Genomic DNA, 15,454 nt, shown 5'->3' on the forward strand with positions numbered 1-15,454 from the left:
CTCCAAACCATGGAGGGAAGAATGGGAGTTATTGCGGGGAGGGGATGTGGGCTGACTTGGCCCTAAGAAAGCTTTCTGGGTTGTGTTCAGCATCTTAAATGGGTGGCACAAATGTACAAAAGTTAATTAGGCTTTGGGGCTTGTGCCGTATAATGAATGAACATCATATTTCTCAACTGACCAAAGGAAGAAAGACCAAGCGCCATAGCAAAAGTACAAGACAGCCTTTCATTTGGGGAATTAAGAGGAGAGAGTAAAAACAAGTATAAGAAAACAGACATCCTAAGAGAGAACAAAACCTTCTTCAATGTGTGATTTCTTTACAAAAAAGAGAAATGCTTCAAGGGTAAAGGGGGAATGTGCTATATTTTGTTAAATTCATTATTGTTAGAGTTATTTTAAAACAACCACACTTAACTTTTATCACTTAAACAAGAGATCAGAATTCTTTTGTCTGAAAAGAGCCAATTAGCAAATATGTGCAGCTTTATGATGATATGGTCTCTGCTGCTGAAGTGCCACTCAGCCCTGGTAGCATAGAGTTCTAGATGATGTGTGGATGTGGCCGTGTGGCCATTAGTGGGTAATGGTCAAGAGGGCACAGTCTGTAGAACACTGATTCAAAGAAACTGAGACTCACAACTGGCCATGTGGAAAATAAGTGGCTATGGAGTGCTCATCCTTAATGGAACGTTTATCACGCACGCACGCACGCACGCACGCACGCACGCACGCACGCACGCACGGGCGACTCAGGAGAGAAAAGCCTGTAAGAATTGGAGGTTGAAGAAGATCACTGTAAAGAATGTCTTCTGGATACAACAGAGCTGTAGCAGTCATGAGCCACAACAGTTACAGTTGCTGGGATGAGACCTGAACAAGATCAAGCTAGACACCATTCCAGCATGCACAGGGAAGTGGGGAAGAGGCTCCCAAAGCTCCAGCCCTAGCAGAGGCGCCGCTTGCAGTTGATGGCTAGTGGGGAAGGGAGAGTCAGTTTTCTTCAGCAGTGTAGCCCATAGTAGGTTTCCCAGGCTCCAGTGCATGGTACCTTACACACGTGTGTACGGGCAGCAACACTCGTGCTAAGGGGACAATAAAAAGAGAAAGAAAAGAAGGAGAAGGAGGAGGAGAAGGGGAAAGCATGAAGATGGGAGAGAGAAGTGAGAGGGTGTCTAGGAGGAATTGGAGCAGGGAGCCGGCGTATGTAGATATGATCTAACAGTGTATTTATATATGAAATAACAAAAGAATGAATAAAAAGGAAAGTGAATAAATTTTCAAACCTTATACATGTGGATGGGAATAAATTGCAGTGTAAGGAGATCCTAAATACATCACCTAAGCTTACCGGGCACTCACTATTTCACCAAGATATTCTCATGAATTGTGTTCAATACTCAGTAGCACAAAACAAGCAAACAAAAACAGGTAATGTTTTCTTGGTTAAGTATTTCACCCAAAACTAAAACAACTGTTGCTATCAGATAATAGACACACATAAAAATGTTTAAAGTCAGCGAACATAGAAATATCTGTGTGTGTGTCATTAATAATCATTTAAAGAAATGCACGCCACATGACAGGATCCAGGAGGCAATATACAAATTGGAAATAATAGTGTGAAGGTAGTAGACCTGTTGTTTTTCATATCTATCTGTCCATCTGTCTCTCATTGCCTTTCCAAATGAGAGTGTTTGAACAGTGTGGAGTGGAAGGATCAGAGTCCACTGTTTCCCATCCTGTCAAGCTTGCACAAGGCTGGCACTGCCTTTGCCTTACCAACAAGCCACCATGTCTCATTTCCATCTTTGATGGTTCCCCTGACACTTGACTTTGCCTCGTTTAAGTGATTCGCTGCTTGTCAGCTCATGCTTGATGCTGCAGACTTTTTGTGAACCCTGTTGTCTGTCAGACTGATAACAGATACTGAGATTCTGAAAACCAAAGGGTCTGTTGGGAAATTCGCAGGGGGAACTCACACAGATGCAGATTCTAAGAGCTTCAGTGCCCGAGGGAGAGTCAATGACCCTTCTGGATATTTATGGATTTTTATCGGTTTCCTAAGTAAGTACTGATCCATTATTATTCCAAGTATGTTTCTAGTTAAAATTAGGAGGGAAATAAACAAGCCTAATTTTCATGATACCATCTGGTCACAGGCCAATGAAGAAGCCATTAAGGCCTTTATTGCTAATGTATGCTCAGAACTGACAGATCTCTTCTCTGAAAACACTGTTTCTGAATGGAATAGTCTGTCCTGGGTACAGCTTTAGAAATATAGGACAGTCAAAGTGACTCAGTGGCAAGGACATTAAAATGGTAATTTATCAACACCCTCTTTGAGTAGATAGATAGATAGATAGATAGATAGATAGATAGATAGATGATAGAATCAAAGATGCTGTTCACATGTAAATGAATTTGTGTGCATGCAAACATTATCCATATTGACCATGAACAATAATGAGATCTGCATGAGAAAATTGGGCTCAGACAACTTACCACCCATCAATAATGATCTTGCGTCACATTGGGTGGCTTCTGATGAAACTACATCCACACATGTCAGGAATCTTACCATTTCTGGTCTCTCTCAGTCAATCAGTGGCTCATTCTCCAACTAAATGTGGAGCTTCAGCCAAGCCTATATTATTTTCAACATCATTATTATAGCCAATAACGGAAAGTAAAATCTTTGGCAACAGCAAAGATTCCCATGCCTATTTTGATCCTTTCTGAATGAGAAAGCACAGCATTAAAGACTGCTGCTTCTATTCACGCCCTACCCTCAGCCTCCTATATTCTTTATTATGGTTGCTATGGGCTGCTGCTTGGAGATCCTATGACATCATTGCTTGTGTTTCACCGTCACCTGCATCTCCGTGTAAGTCAATGGGGATCCTCGAGAGAAGGAGGATGGAGAAAACTCCAGACCAGGATTGGACATCACGGATCCCATTTGCCAATCAGAAGAGATGTCTCCAAATGTTAAAAGCTGTTTTTCCAGAAAGTGACTCTTAAGTATTGGGTATTTGAGCCAGCATAGAGAAAATAAAAGTGCCTCAGGAGAGTGAAAATTATATAGTCGAATCTAAAAGTTTTTTCTGACACAAAAAAACACCAAAATTCCATACCACCCCCGGACTGAGGAAGTAACCCAAGGTCTCATGCATGCTAGACCCACGCCCAACCTCTAATCTATATCCGGAGCCTCTTTTTGATTTTTATTTTGAGACAGTGCCTCAATAGGTTGCCAAAGCTGGCATTGAGTGTACTCTGTAACCTCGACAGGCCTTGCCATTTGTGATTCCCTCCTGAGCAGCTGGGATTACAGGCCTACACTGCCAGAGCCAGCTCCCAAGCAGCTTTGTAAGTAAAGGCAGCAGGACAGGACTGTTTCATCATCATTCTGTCCCACCACCGAGCTTCAAAGCGGCTGTTATTCTCCACTGAATGAATGACTAGAGGGGAGAGTGAATGAGTGAGTGAATGAACAGGTGGGTTAATGAAAACTGGGTGCTTTGCCAGTGGCATCTAGTCCTCACTAACTGGATTAGAAAGTTTGTAATTTCCACAGTTCAGCCCAAACGGTGACTCCAGCCTTTGAAGTCTCGATTTGATTAAAACACATTTAGCGAACAATGATAACATTCTAGAATGCTGTGGATTATGCTTGGCTGAGGATCTCTGCGGGGAACAAGAAATTCCAGCAAGTGAAATGGGCCTTTGTGAATGTGGAAAGGCAGCTCTGCATGCCTGTATCGGGCCAAACATCAGACTTCTCTTAATTACATCCTGTCCTTGCTTCCTTCCTTCTCATCTCTTGCTTCTCAGTCCTGAGTTTCCCCAAAACTGCTGGGCTTGAAGGATCTCAAAAATTAGGATGGGTCTATTTCCAGGGCACCAGGGCCTGAGGCACAAACAAGTCTCCTTCACCATGGAGATGAGAACATGGCACAGGTCCCTTTTTCATCCTCGACCTCTGCTGCTGAGTTAGCTTCTGTAACACATGCCACTCCACCATGCAAGAAAAAAGTGGACTGAGCCTGGGCGGGGACCTAAGATGTGAGTGGCCTGTGAGGGTTACAGCAGTCACACAGCACAAGACAATTAAAGCAGAGACCCTGAGAACCCTTCACATAGGCCCCACCCTCAGATCTGCTGGTAGAAGCCCTACGGTTTGGAACACCTTAGTTAATTTCCTTGTTACTCTGTTGTGAGGACTCAACAAACCAATGCACATGAGGCTTCGATGATTTGGCGGCACACAGAGATCCCTCTGTGACTCTCAGTGTCTGTGAATGTGCACGACGGATCTCGGGTTTTCTGTACCTTCTCACTCTCCAGTCCCTACTCCATCCTTATTTTGCACAAATTTCTTTAAATAGGCTGAGGCTGCGGGTTGTCATAGGTGCTGCTGAGTCATCTGAAAACGTGGGGACCTGTGTCAGAAAGGACTGCTGGCAGGGCAAGCCAGAGACACAGATCACATCTCACTGGCGAGAGTGAATCAGCCGTGGTCCATGCCGGGAGCCAGGACGGGGTCGGGGATGGCTCTGAGGCTCCATTTTCCTCTTCAACACAGCTAATTGCTCATTTGCACAAACCTAGCCTGCTTGGCGGATGCCCGAGCTAAAAATGACATAAAGTAGCCACTCAGCAAATCTTTCTCCAGTCCCTCCTCCCCCGCGGCTCCCTTTCTCTGCTCTCTTTTCCTTTCCATGTCCTTCTTTTCCATTCCTTTTTCCTCTGTTCTCCTTTGCTCCTGCCAGCCTCCTCTTTTTCTTTCACTTTCTATTTCCCCATCATGGACCTGTGCGCTCCTCCCTTTCCCACTTGTCTGGCCCTTCTTTCTCCTCTTTATCCCCCCCCCCCCCCCACAGAGCTGGTTGTTCTAGAGTTTCTGACCTTCTTTTCCTGTGCTCTTTGGTAAGTTACTTAAGTGTGGAGAAGAGGTTTTTGGATTCCTGCACCTCTTCGCACTCCATGCATCCCTCCATCCTCCCTTTGCGCGTATCTCCTTAAATGGGCTGAGGCTTTGGACAGTCCAAACAAGGGATCATCAAACTTACTCTGTAAGAGACTAAAGAATAGATGTGTATAACTCTGTAGGGCAGTTTCCACTGAAGCTACTCAGTCCTGCTCTTGCAGTATGAAAAATACCACAGCTAATACCTAATGCACAGGTGCATACGCCTGCTACCCAATAGTCCTTCATTTTTACAAACAGACTGTGGTAGGACTTGGCCAAGGCACTTCCGAACCCGATCAAGCCCAGAGGAAGCACAAGTTTCAGCAATATGTTCCCAGTTTCCAGCTGCCTGGAAAGACCATGAGTTCTGACTTACATGGTTGCTAGTTACGTGGGCACACTCAGAGCCCTGTCTAAAGTTAGAGAATTTGGAAAACAAGTCTTGGTTGATACAATATATCAAACGTATGCATATGTGCACATACACAGAAATTATGAAGGAAACATTTGTGCATTTTTATTCTTAGGGATTGCAGGAATGAATTCAGCAGAGAACACAGTGGGAGTTCGACCCAGTTTAGCTGAAAGTCTGTCTAAAATGAAACTGCAGATATCATTCCCAGCTCTTGTTCTGATGATGCCTTTGAGTGAAGAAAACCATACGTCAGTGAGGTAAAAACAGAAATCGAAGGTGGGGTACAGCAGCTTGTTCTCATGAACCCTTCCTTGGGACAGAGAATGGGCTGAGTGGTTGTGGGAGGTTTGCATGGAAGCTGTGAAGTGAGACGAATAGAAATGACTCATAAAAATGAAAGAGGGGGAGGGGGAGGGGCTGGAGGACATGAACATGTGTGTGCTTGAGGACTCAGTGTGTGCCTGCCTATCGCCTCATTGGCAATGCATTGCCTGAGAAGAGTCAGGTGGGCTCTCTGTCCACACACCTCTTCTGTCTGTCCACACTGTGCCTTAGGAGGGCAGGGGCTTGAAACATCACTGCTCTTTATACTGGTCATTTCTTGATCCTGACTGGGCTGCTGGCTGCTGCAAACTGCGATACCAGCTGTGCCCCTTACCCCTTGCTCTGGTCTCACACACCAAGTCTTCCTCCAAAGTAACAAGGCAAGGAGGTTACTACATGGCTTCTTCTCCCCATGTTTGTTTGGGACACGTTTGGCCTAGAAGGCAAGAAATCCTGGTTGTAGTCTAAACTCTGCCACTCCCATACAGCCATTGTTAAGGCCAGACCTTGTCTTTTGTGGCTTTAGGGTCCCAGGTGTGAGACAAATGTCAATAATTGATACTTCTCTTCTGTCATAAGAGCCAGAGAATGTACCACCTTGCTGATTCTGTACATTAAGATAATTGTGTTGCAAAGATGAAATAAACCAGGGATATTGACATTATTGTACACAGATGAAACAATCGAGAAATGTTCCTGCCTTACAGTGAATACAGGGGTTCCTGAGGACTGTGACATTGGACTGTGGTCCACTGATTACCTCCCACATCTCTCTCCTTACAACTACTTGTTATAGTTTGAACATAAGATATTCATAAGCTCGGGTGCTTGAAACGTGGTTCCTGGTTGGTGGCCCCACCGTGGGTGGTTGTAGGTCCTTGAAGACGAGGGACCTAGGTGAAGGAAGTAGTCTAGTTTACACTTGTTTGAGCATTTAATCTTTGAACAATTCTGATTTAAAGATGAGGAAACCGGACTCAAAGCAATGAATTTGCTTAGCACTGCATGGCTCAGAGGGGTTTGACCAAACCCTGCTTCAGCCTTCAGATTGGTCTGTTTCCTGGGACACTTACACGAGAGCAAGCTGCCACACATCCTCACTCTACAGAACTGCCTGCCACCAGGCTTTTCCTGCCACAGTGGACTATCTCCTCTTGAACCACAAGCCAACATAATCTTTCTTCCCTGAAGTTGCTTGTTGTCAGGTGTTGGTCATAGGAACTATGAATAATATGGGCATCTAATTTCTTTCCTTGAAAAAAAAACACAACTCATTGATCAGAGGAGATATCTGGTAAACCAAATAAGTCCTGTAAACATATCTGCAATACTGCCAGCTCATTGAATGGGTTTAAATTGAGCATCTGATGTGCAGAGGTCATCTGTGAGTCCAGGGGAAGAAAGGGAAGCACAACAGACATGAACTTAAATGGGGTCCACCCTCAAGGGACTCCGAATCAGATCTCCTCATAGGGCCAGAGAACAGGAAGAGGCCCCAAACAAGAACACATCAAGTGTATGCCAGGCACCAAGCTAGTTTGTCTGAGATCATGGTGTGTGTGTGTGTGTGTGTGTGTGTGTGTGTGTGTGTGTGTGTGTGTGTGTGTGTGTACCACAAGAGCCTCTGATCCTGCTATGTCCATTTTCCCCCCCAGCACTTGGGTTACAAGTTTAAGTGCTGCTTCACCAAGATATCTACGGGTGCTGGGGATTATAACCCAGGTCCTCATGCTTGCACAACAAGTATTCTTGCCACTGTGTCGCCCCAGCTCCTACTTCTTAAAATGCAGGCATTTGTTGCTACAAACTTCCCCTCTATACTGCTTTGGCTGTGTCCATGGATTCTGGTAAACTGTTTCTATTTGTCTTGAATAAAGGAACTTAAAATTCTCCTTTTAAACATTGGTATTGACTCACTGATTAGTTTATACTTGTTTTAACTTTTAACCTTTAAACAACTCAGATTTAAAGATGAGGGAATTGGAACTCAGAAAAATTAATTTACTCAGGTTCCAGGGCTAGGGAATTATAGAGCCTTCATCATTTCCCTTTTGCTTGGCTTGCATTGCTGAGTCCCACAGGATGCTGTGAGCTCAGAGCTCAGCAAGTTGAAAGGAGCGGTACCTGCCTTTAGGGAAGTCTTTATGGGGAGCAGAAGACTGAAGGACAGGCCACATTCAAATCTAGAAACAGAGTCAGAAGAGAGTAAAAGGAAGTCCCTTTTCAAGAGGGCAGCATCAGAGAGTCTATGCTTGCCTAAAAATCCAAATGACAGGATTTTAGATGTGTCAGGAGAGCGCTAGGGTGGAGGATATACAGGGACTGCCTTTGGTCACACAGCCATGTCCTTCTGAGCCAGCCAAGGCAACAGCCTGAAAAGACCTCTGTGTTATTCCTCAGAATGGAGGCATGCGTGGTCATTACCAGTCACACGGCAGGGTGTCCAACTCCACCCAAGGAAATTAAGCTTGGAAGTTGGATCAGGACAGTGTTGAAGATATTAGCGGCTCATCCAGTGGCCCAGAGCAATTTATGAAAGTCCTAATTAGCTACAAAAAGAACATCTCCAGTTAGGAACACTTTGCACTCCAGCTGGCAGCAGGGAGTCCCTAACTGTCAAAAGCACCCCACCATGTCCTTCAAAGGAAAAGCTGACGAACAAGGAATGAGGGTATCAACAGTGAATCACTTAGAGCGGTGGTTCTCGACCCATGGGTCACGACCCCCCAGGGGTCGCATAGCAGATACACTGCTTATCAGATATTTACATTATGACTCATAACACTAGCAAAATTACAGTTATGAAGCAATAATAATTTTATGGCTGGGGTCACCACAACATGAGGAACTGTGCTAAAGGATGGCAGCATTGGAAGGTTGAGAACCACTGACTTAGAGGCAGGAGGTGGTCCATTCAACCCACTTCCCTTCACTGTTACCTTACTTACTTCAAGACTTGTGAGCATCAATGTGCTGGGTTAGTGTTGCCCAAAACTCTAGGGCTGACTTGCTGTGGAACCCTACAGCAATCTAATTGGAATTACTAATACAGAACATAGCTGTGGTCCCCTCGATTCATGTAAAATCTGGATAAACCTTTAAAACAATTACCACAAAACTGCCAAACGAAAGTGTGGAGTGTGGGGTGTTCAGTGCATCTATCTGATTGAAATTATATATATATATATATATATATATATACATATATATATATATGTATATATATATATATATAATGACAACTATCAGAAAAGCTTAAATACAGTATAACAAGGATCATGAACTAGCCTTAAGCCTTGGAGAGTCCCAGAAAATTTCATTGATTTGGTGACGATGTTAATATGTTATTGTTTGTGTGTGTGTGCATGTATTTGTATGTTCACACCTGTGGAGGGATGGGTTCACGTGCACATGAGGGTGTACATGTACATTTGTGGGTATGTGTGTGAAGGTCAGAGTTCAACCTTAGTGTTCTTCAGGAGCCACCCACATTGTATTTTGAGATAGGTTCTCTCATTGAGACCTGAAGATCTCCAACTAGGTTAGGGGGACTTATCACTGAGCTGCAGGCTCTGCATCTCTGTACTCCCACAGTACTGGGATCACAAGCTCATACCACCATGACTGGATTTTTACATGAGCGCTAGGAATTAAATTCAAATCCTATGCCTGCTCATCATGGACTTTATTGACGAGCCATCCCCCAGGCCTTACTTATACAAATACATAAACAACAGAAATGTGTCATATCTTATATACAAGTATTTTGTATATAAAATTTATGTACCTAAATATGGCATACTACAATAGAGTATACTATATAAATAATGTATTAAAAACCTATGGTGATATATTAATGTGATTATTAGTATTTTTATTTTCATTTATTCAGTGGACTTAGTGTGTACTGGGGACAAGTAACACATTTCTGAGTTTAAATGGAATCCCACAAATCTGAAAACAAAGCAAAGTGCAGACAAGTATAGATAAACATTAAATATTTCTGGGGGAAAAAAGTCCTGTTAGTGAAGGTGAGCTGGCTCTGTGGCCAGATTGTTTTATTTTTATTTATGTGTGTGTGTGTGTCTCTGTGTGAATATGTGCACATGCTTATGTGTGTCAGCAGCAGCCAGAAGAGGGCATCAGATTCACTGGACCTGGAATTACAGGTGGTTTTGCGCTGCAGAACATGCATGCTGGGAACCGAACTCAGGTCCTCTGCATGAGCAGCATTACCACTGAGCTATCTTTCCAGCCCGGTCAAGATGTTCTAGAGCAGTGGCTCCCAACCTTCCTGATGCTGTGACCCTTTAACCTAGTTCCTCATGCTGTGGTGACCCCAGCCACAACATTATTTCATTGCCACTTCATAACTGTAATTTTGCTACTGCTATGAATCATAATGTAAATATGTGTGTTTTCTGATGGTCTTTGGGGGTCATAACCCAAAGGTTGAGAACCACTATTTTAAAGGCGATAGGATCATAATGTATAAATAAACTTGGTTGAGTTTTTACATCTGTAATAATCTATACAAGGTGTTAGCCACAGTATTACTACTTGGGAGATGATAATTGCTAAATCTCAGGCCTTCTCAAATGAAATCTTTTCTTTTTGAAGTCTGAGCCTCACTTTCCTATACTGCAAAGGCATAGATCAGACGCACTCCGGACATTCTGTAGTGTTACGGGGTATATATGATGTACTTGGTATGATGCTGGGTCACCACCAGGGGTTGAACAACAGCTCTCTTCCATGTTCTAAGCACCATTTGCTCACGAATAATACAGACTCTCATCCCCATGATGCTTCTTTTGTCCTTGGTTTTCCTGAGAATGGAACCCATGGTCTGTGCATGTTTGTAAGTGTGCCCCCACTGGGCTACACTTCAAGCCCTTGCTTCCTTTCAGCTTGTTTCAGCATCCTCGGGGCTGGGATTGCAGGCATGTGTCATCGGGTCTGGCCTCCCAATGTGTTGTTTACTAGCCTTTGAATAGCAGAGGGCTTGGCCTCTATAATATCCCTTGTCCCTCCAAATCCCAGAATCATGATGAAAATCACAAAACTCACAAGCCATATAAGCACTAAGAGGTCCATGTTCACCTCCACTTTGAAGCCAGAAATGCCATTCTTAATGTGCCAGGCTCAGTGAGCTTCTGTGGACAATTATGTCACCTTTCAGGTTCCAAGAAGAAACCAAGTACCACAGAAATTTACTAGCTGCTGGGTGAGTGCATCACTGAGAAGCCTATGAACACTGGTCTGTTCTACTCTATCTCTAAAGTCTTACTGCTCTGTTTCTTTATGACTTATTCTTTCCATTCATTCTCATGAAAATCTAGTGTTTCATAGATATTTGATGAGTCTCTTGTCTATCCAAGATATCTAATAAAAGTGCCTATGTGTATAGTCTACATATTTTACATACATGTTCATAGATGAATTTTTATAAATATGTTTCAATTTTAAATTTACATATTTAAATGTATACATTGTCAGCCACCTGTGAGTACCTTGAAGAAAAGAAGAAAAGACAATTACATCTTGTCTTGAATCAGCAGTGATATTCCTCAATAAATGTTCAGTGTTGGTACTGATGGGGCCAAATGGCACTTAGGAGCTTTTTGACCTAGGAACTAAAGATCCTATGGTGCATCCCACTGACCCAAAGGGGACATGGACAGACAAGAGAAGGAAACCAAGGCCTAACTGGGATACTGTGCATCTCTAGACATAGATTAGTAGCTTTCTTCCTAGGGAGGTGACTGGTAGATTTTACGTAAGAGGTCTTCCTATAACCAAACACTTCACTCAGACGTTATATTTACACAGCCCATTAGTAAATTTTTTTATACTTTTGACACTCATTAGACTCATAATCGTCCACTGGAGCTACTCTATAACAAGAGATAAACACTCCATTCTAAGGGATGAATAATAATTAGGTACTGCTTGGCACTGTGCTCTTTACAGGTCTAATTTTAGAGCATAATTAATCCTGCTGAAACTGCATAAGATAAGTGAAATATTTATGCAGCTGTGTTAATTCATGTATTTACTCCTAGAGAGACATTCAGAATTGGACAAGGCTTTCCGGGAAGATTATCTTAAGATGCCCCCTGGAGCAACGTCATTTTCTCTCCCATGTCTTTGCTTCCAGATGGCCTCTGAAGATGAAGCTGAAAAGATACATTTCCCAAGCCCAGCAGTGTAACTGGGAAAGCAATGAGCCAGGACATAAACTATCTATAAGAAGTCAATGCTCTATATGTAAGTATCTCTAGCCAGGACATAAACTATCTATAACAACTCAATGCTCTTATATGTGGGCATCTTGAAATGAGGCAGGGAAGATGGTCCCTGTTCAGCACCACAATGTGTTTCTGGGATGTAACCTAACTACATTATTGCTAATATATCACTGACTGAAATGCACTGAACATGAGCATCATGCAAGGATGGTGATGGTGGATGAGGGAAAAGAACATGTTGAGAAGGTGAAAGATGGCGATGGTGGTGGTGGTAGAAATGAACATGATGAACACGCGATTATAGTGATGCCAATGGTGATGATGATTATGGGAACCAATGGTCCCATGATGCTGGTGCTTCTGATACTAATTCTGGGGCTAGATGATGGTGGCAATGGGAATGATGATGTATGTGTGGTGATAATTATTTGGAGACTGATGATGTTGATGGTGGTAATGGTGGTGGTGATAATAATGAGGATGAAAATGTTGGTGATTATGCTGCTGGTGCTGATGCAATTAGAATTATGACCATGATGGTGGTGTTGATGATAATGATAGTGTTGATGCTGATGATGGTGTTATTGTTGGTGAAGATGGTAGGGGAGTAATGGTGGGGATGGTGACAGTGATAATGATGAGGACATTGGTGGTTGGTGATGCCAATGGTGTTTTTGTTAATGGTGGTGGTGGTGATGATGACAATGCTAAAGAAGAATATTTTGGTTTTAGTGACTGAGATGATTATATTATAAAAATGATGATGATGATGATCATAATAATGATAATAGAGAGAAGATGGGGTTGACAGCTTATATTTTTGAACCATATTATGCTGCAGATTCTGTGCTAAGCTAAGATCTTTACATATATCCCCTCATTTCATTTTCCATTCTTATTATGTAAATATATCTGTACCTATACACAAATGAGTAACTGAGGCTAAGAGAGGTAATTTCACAGAAGTATTTGTAAGAACAGCAAACACAGATTTAGTTCAGATATACACTGAATCACTTCTTCCTGGAGTGCCTATTAACATCAAGTGTCCAATCAATCAACTTTGTCAGTCATCTTAGAAAAATAAAAAGAACAGGACTCTTGCTTAACTGAATTCTTTCTAGACTCAATTACCTGAAGTTGAGATATCACCACCTACCAGCAAGGGAAGTTCCAAGCCCCCTGAACTTCAGTTTCCATCTTTGTAAAATAGGATTTCAAGAGGTGCTTCTGAAGATAAACTAAAGAATATGTGTAGTGCATCAACTACATTGATTGACATACCCTGTTTTCTAAAGATGTCAGCAGTTTCCTAGCAGACACTCCAAGAGTGACAACAACCACGAACAGCGCTAGAGTTAAAGCTTTCTCATTTGACAGACACCCATCACATTTAAACATTTCCTGTCAAATGAAATATACCCTGACACCAAGCATTCATCCATACATGTCTTTATGCACTCAAGCTTTCATTGACCAATTGCCTGTTTTGCTCAGGGTTCTATGGGAACATGGTCAGCCTGAGGAGGAGTGGAAAAATTGTCACCAAACTTCCAATGTCATCACAGTGTTCATCCCCTATGCTTTCTCTTCCCATAAAGGAATATACATCCAATATGTTGGGTTGGGGATTTGCCATCTGACTTGTTTTAGATAGGAGAATATTGGAAGACAACCAGGGCACCAAGCAGAAACATAACATGTCCCTACACAGCGAAGTGCTTCGCTTGTGAAGAAAATATCTTCTTCCAGGTGACTAGTAACAGCCTGCCTGAGGCCCATAACCAGCATGCACGTGGCAGAGGTCACACTTGACTCATTGACTTCATCTCTATCAAACTCATCCAACCCTGAATCCAGGCTTGTCCACTCCATTTGAACTCCCATCAGAAGAGTAAAGGCATCTTGTTGTATGCCTCTGAGACCTCACAGCAACAGCTGACCAACATAGCCACAAATCACAGCTACACAGCAGAGAACATGCCCAGTGATCCGAGGAAGAAACAAATGCCCGGGAGGGAATCCTGAGACTCAGATGTCCTCATTTGAGAGGTAAATAGAAAACACATTTAGAATGTTTGATGGCCCTGTAAAAATTAAGGATTTAATTTTGTGAGCTAAGAAAGAAGGAAAGCTACAAAGAACTACAAACTCCATTCAAACCCACACCAACATGTGCATAAACCTTTGCTCATTTCAATATCGTGTTTGACTACAGTGGTTGCTACATCTTATCCTCTCAGCTATACACAGCATGGCACAGTCTGTAGTATGTCTGACTATAGCTGCATCCATTTTTGAGTGGGGCTTCTGTCCTGCACTCTGAGCTTTTGTGTCTCGCACTGAGGGAATACTAGCCTGTGCTCTATGCTGGCATTCTACTTCTGTCTTTGCATCAGCCACCCAGATAGAAACTATGGCTCAGAGTGCAAGACAAGAAAAGCTGTCTCATCATGCTAAGAGGTGTGGCAAGATTATCAGCTGCTGTGGTTAGATGTGAAATGCACACAATAGGTTCATGTATTTCAACCCTGGGTCCCCCATCTGGTAACCTGTTTGGGAAGGTTGTGGATCTTCTAGGAGGTGGCACTTCACTGCAGGATGTGAGCCACTGGAGCAAGGCTTGAGGTTCTATGGCTAAGCCCCACTTCCTGTTCACTCTCTGCTTCCTGTGTATAGATGCAGTGTGCCCAGCCTCATAATCCTGCTGCCATGATGGGCCTTAAGCTGTTTATTGTCTGATGTTTGAACACACAGTGAGGAAAGTCATTAAAACACCAGTCATACAGTGGATAAGGGCAGGCAGGAGGAAGCACACTGCAGTCCCAGGTAACCCATGTGGCAGTGTGCCCCAGTCTCATTAGGTTGTAAACCTGTGTGAGGAGGAACTGTGGTTAGTTTGCACGGTGGGCGGCAGGAGAGCGGAATGCTGGTGGAAACCACGGGGTTCATCCTTTTCTAGAGACTTCCTTTCCTTCATTCCTCCACAAGAAACTGAGAACCACTGAGTTAGTGGAACCTGACTTGCTCTGCAACCACTGCTGATAGGTCCAGAAAAGTCTTCCTTTCATCCAAACCCTATGAGGAATGCTTCTCTACTTTGAGATGTAGGGAACAGACATCAGGACTTAACTAGTGTGTTGGTTAATTCTAACTGCTAATTGGACACAGCCTAGAACCACCTGGGAAGAGGTTTTCAACTAAAGAATCGTCTTGATCATGTCTGTGTGGGGTTGTCTTGATTATTAAGGTAGGAAGACTCACCCAAGAATGTGAGTACTAGTTCATGAATATAGTCCTGAGTTTGGTAAAGTGGAGAAAACTGGCTCAGTATAAGCAACCAGCAAGCCAGGATGGAATATCCTCTCTTGTTGCTCCTGACTGTGATGTAGCTAACTCCTGGAGCTCCTGCTTGGCTCCCCCAGTGATGAACTGTAATGTGGAATTGGGAGTCACATAAGCCTTCAACTGTGTTCTGAGATAGGAATT

At 43.1% G+C, this 15,454-nt stretch overlaps 1 protein-coding gene across 1 annotated transcript in view; it reads right to left on the reverse strand.

Annotated features, from left to right (window-relative positions):
* Positions 1–15,454, reverse strand: part of Grin2a (glutamate ionotropic receptor NMDA type subunit 2A) — a 445,644-nt gene that overhangs the window by 32,009 nt on the left and 398,181 nt on the right. The window lies entirely within an intron of this gene.

This window comes from Peromyscus californicus, unplaced genomic scaffold, assembly GCF_007827085.1.
Source record: "Peromyscus californicus insignis strain IS unplaced genomic scaffold, ASM782708v3 Scaffold_3__1_contigs__length_106647218, whole genome shotgun sequence".
Lineage (NCBI taxonomy): Eukaryota > Metazoa > Chordata > Mammalia > Rodentia > Cricetidae > Peromyscus > Peromyscus californicus.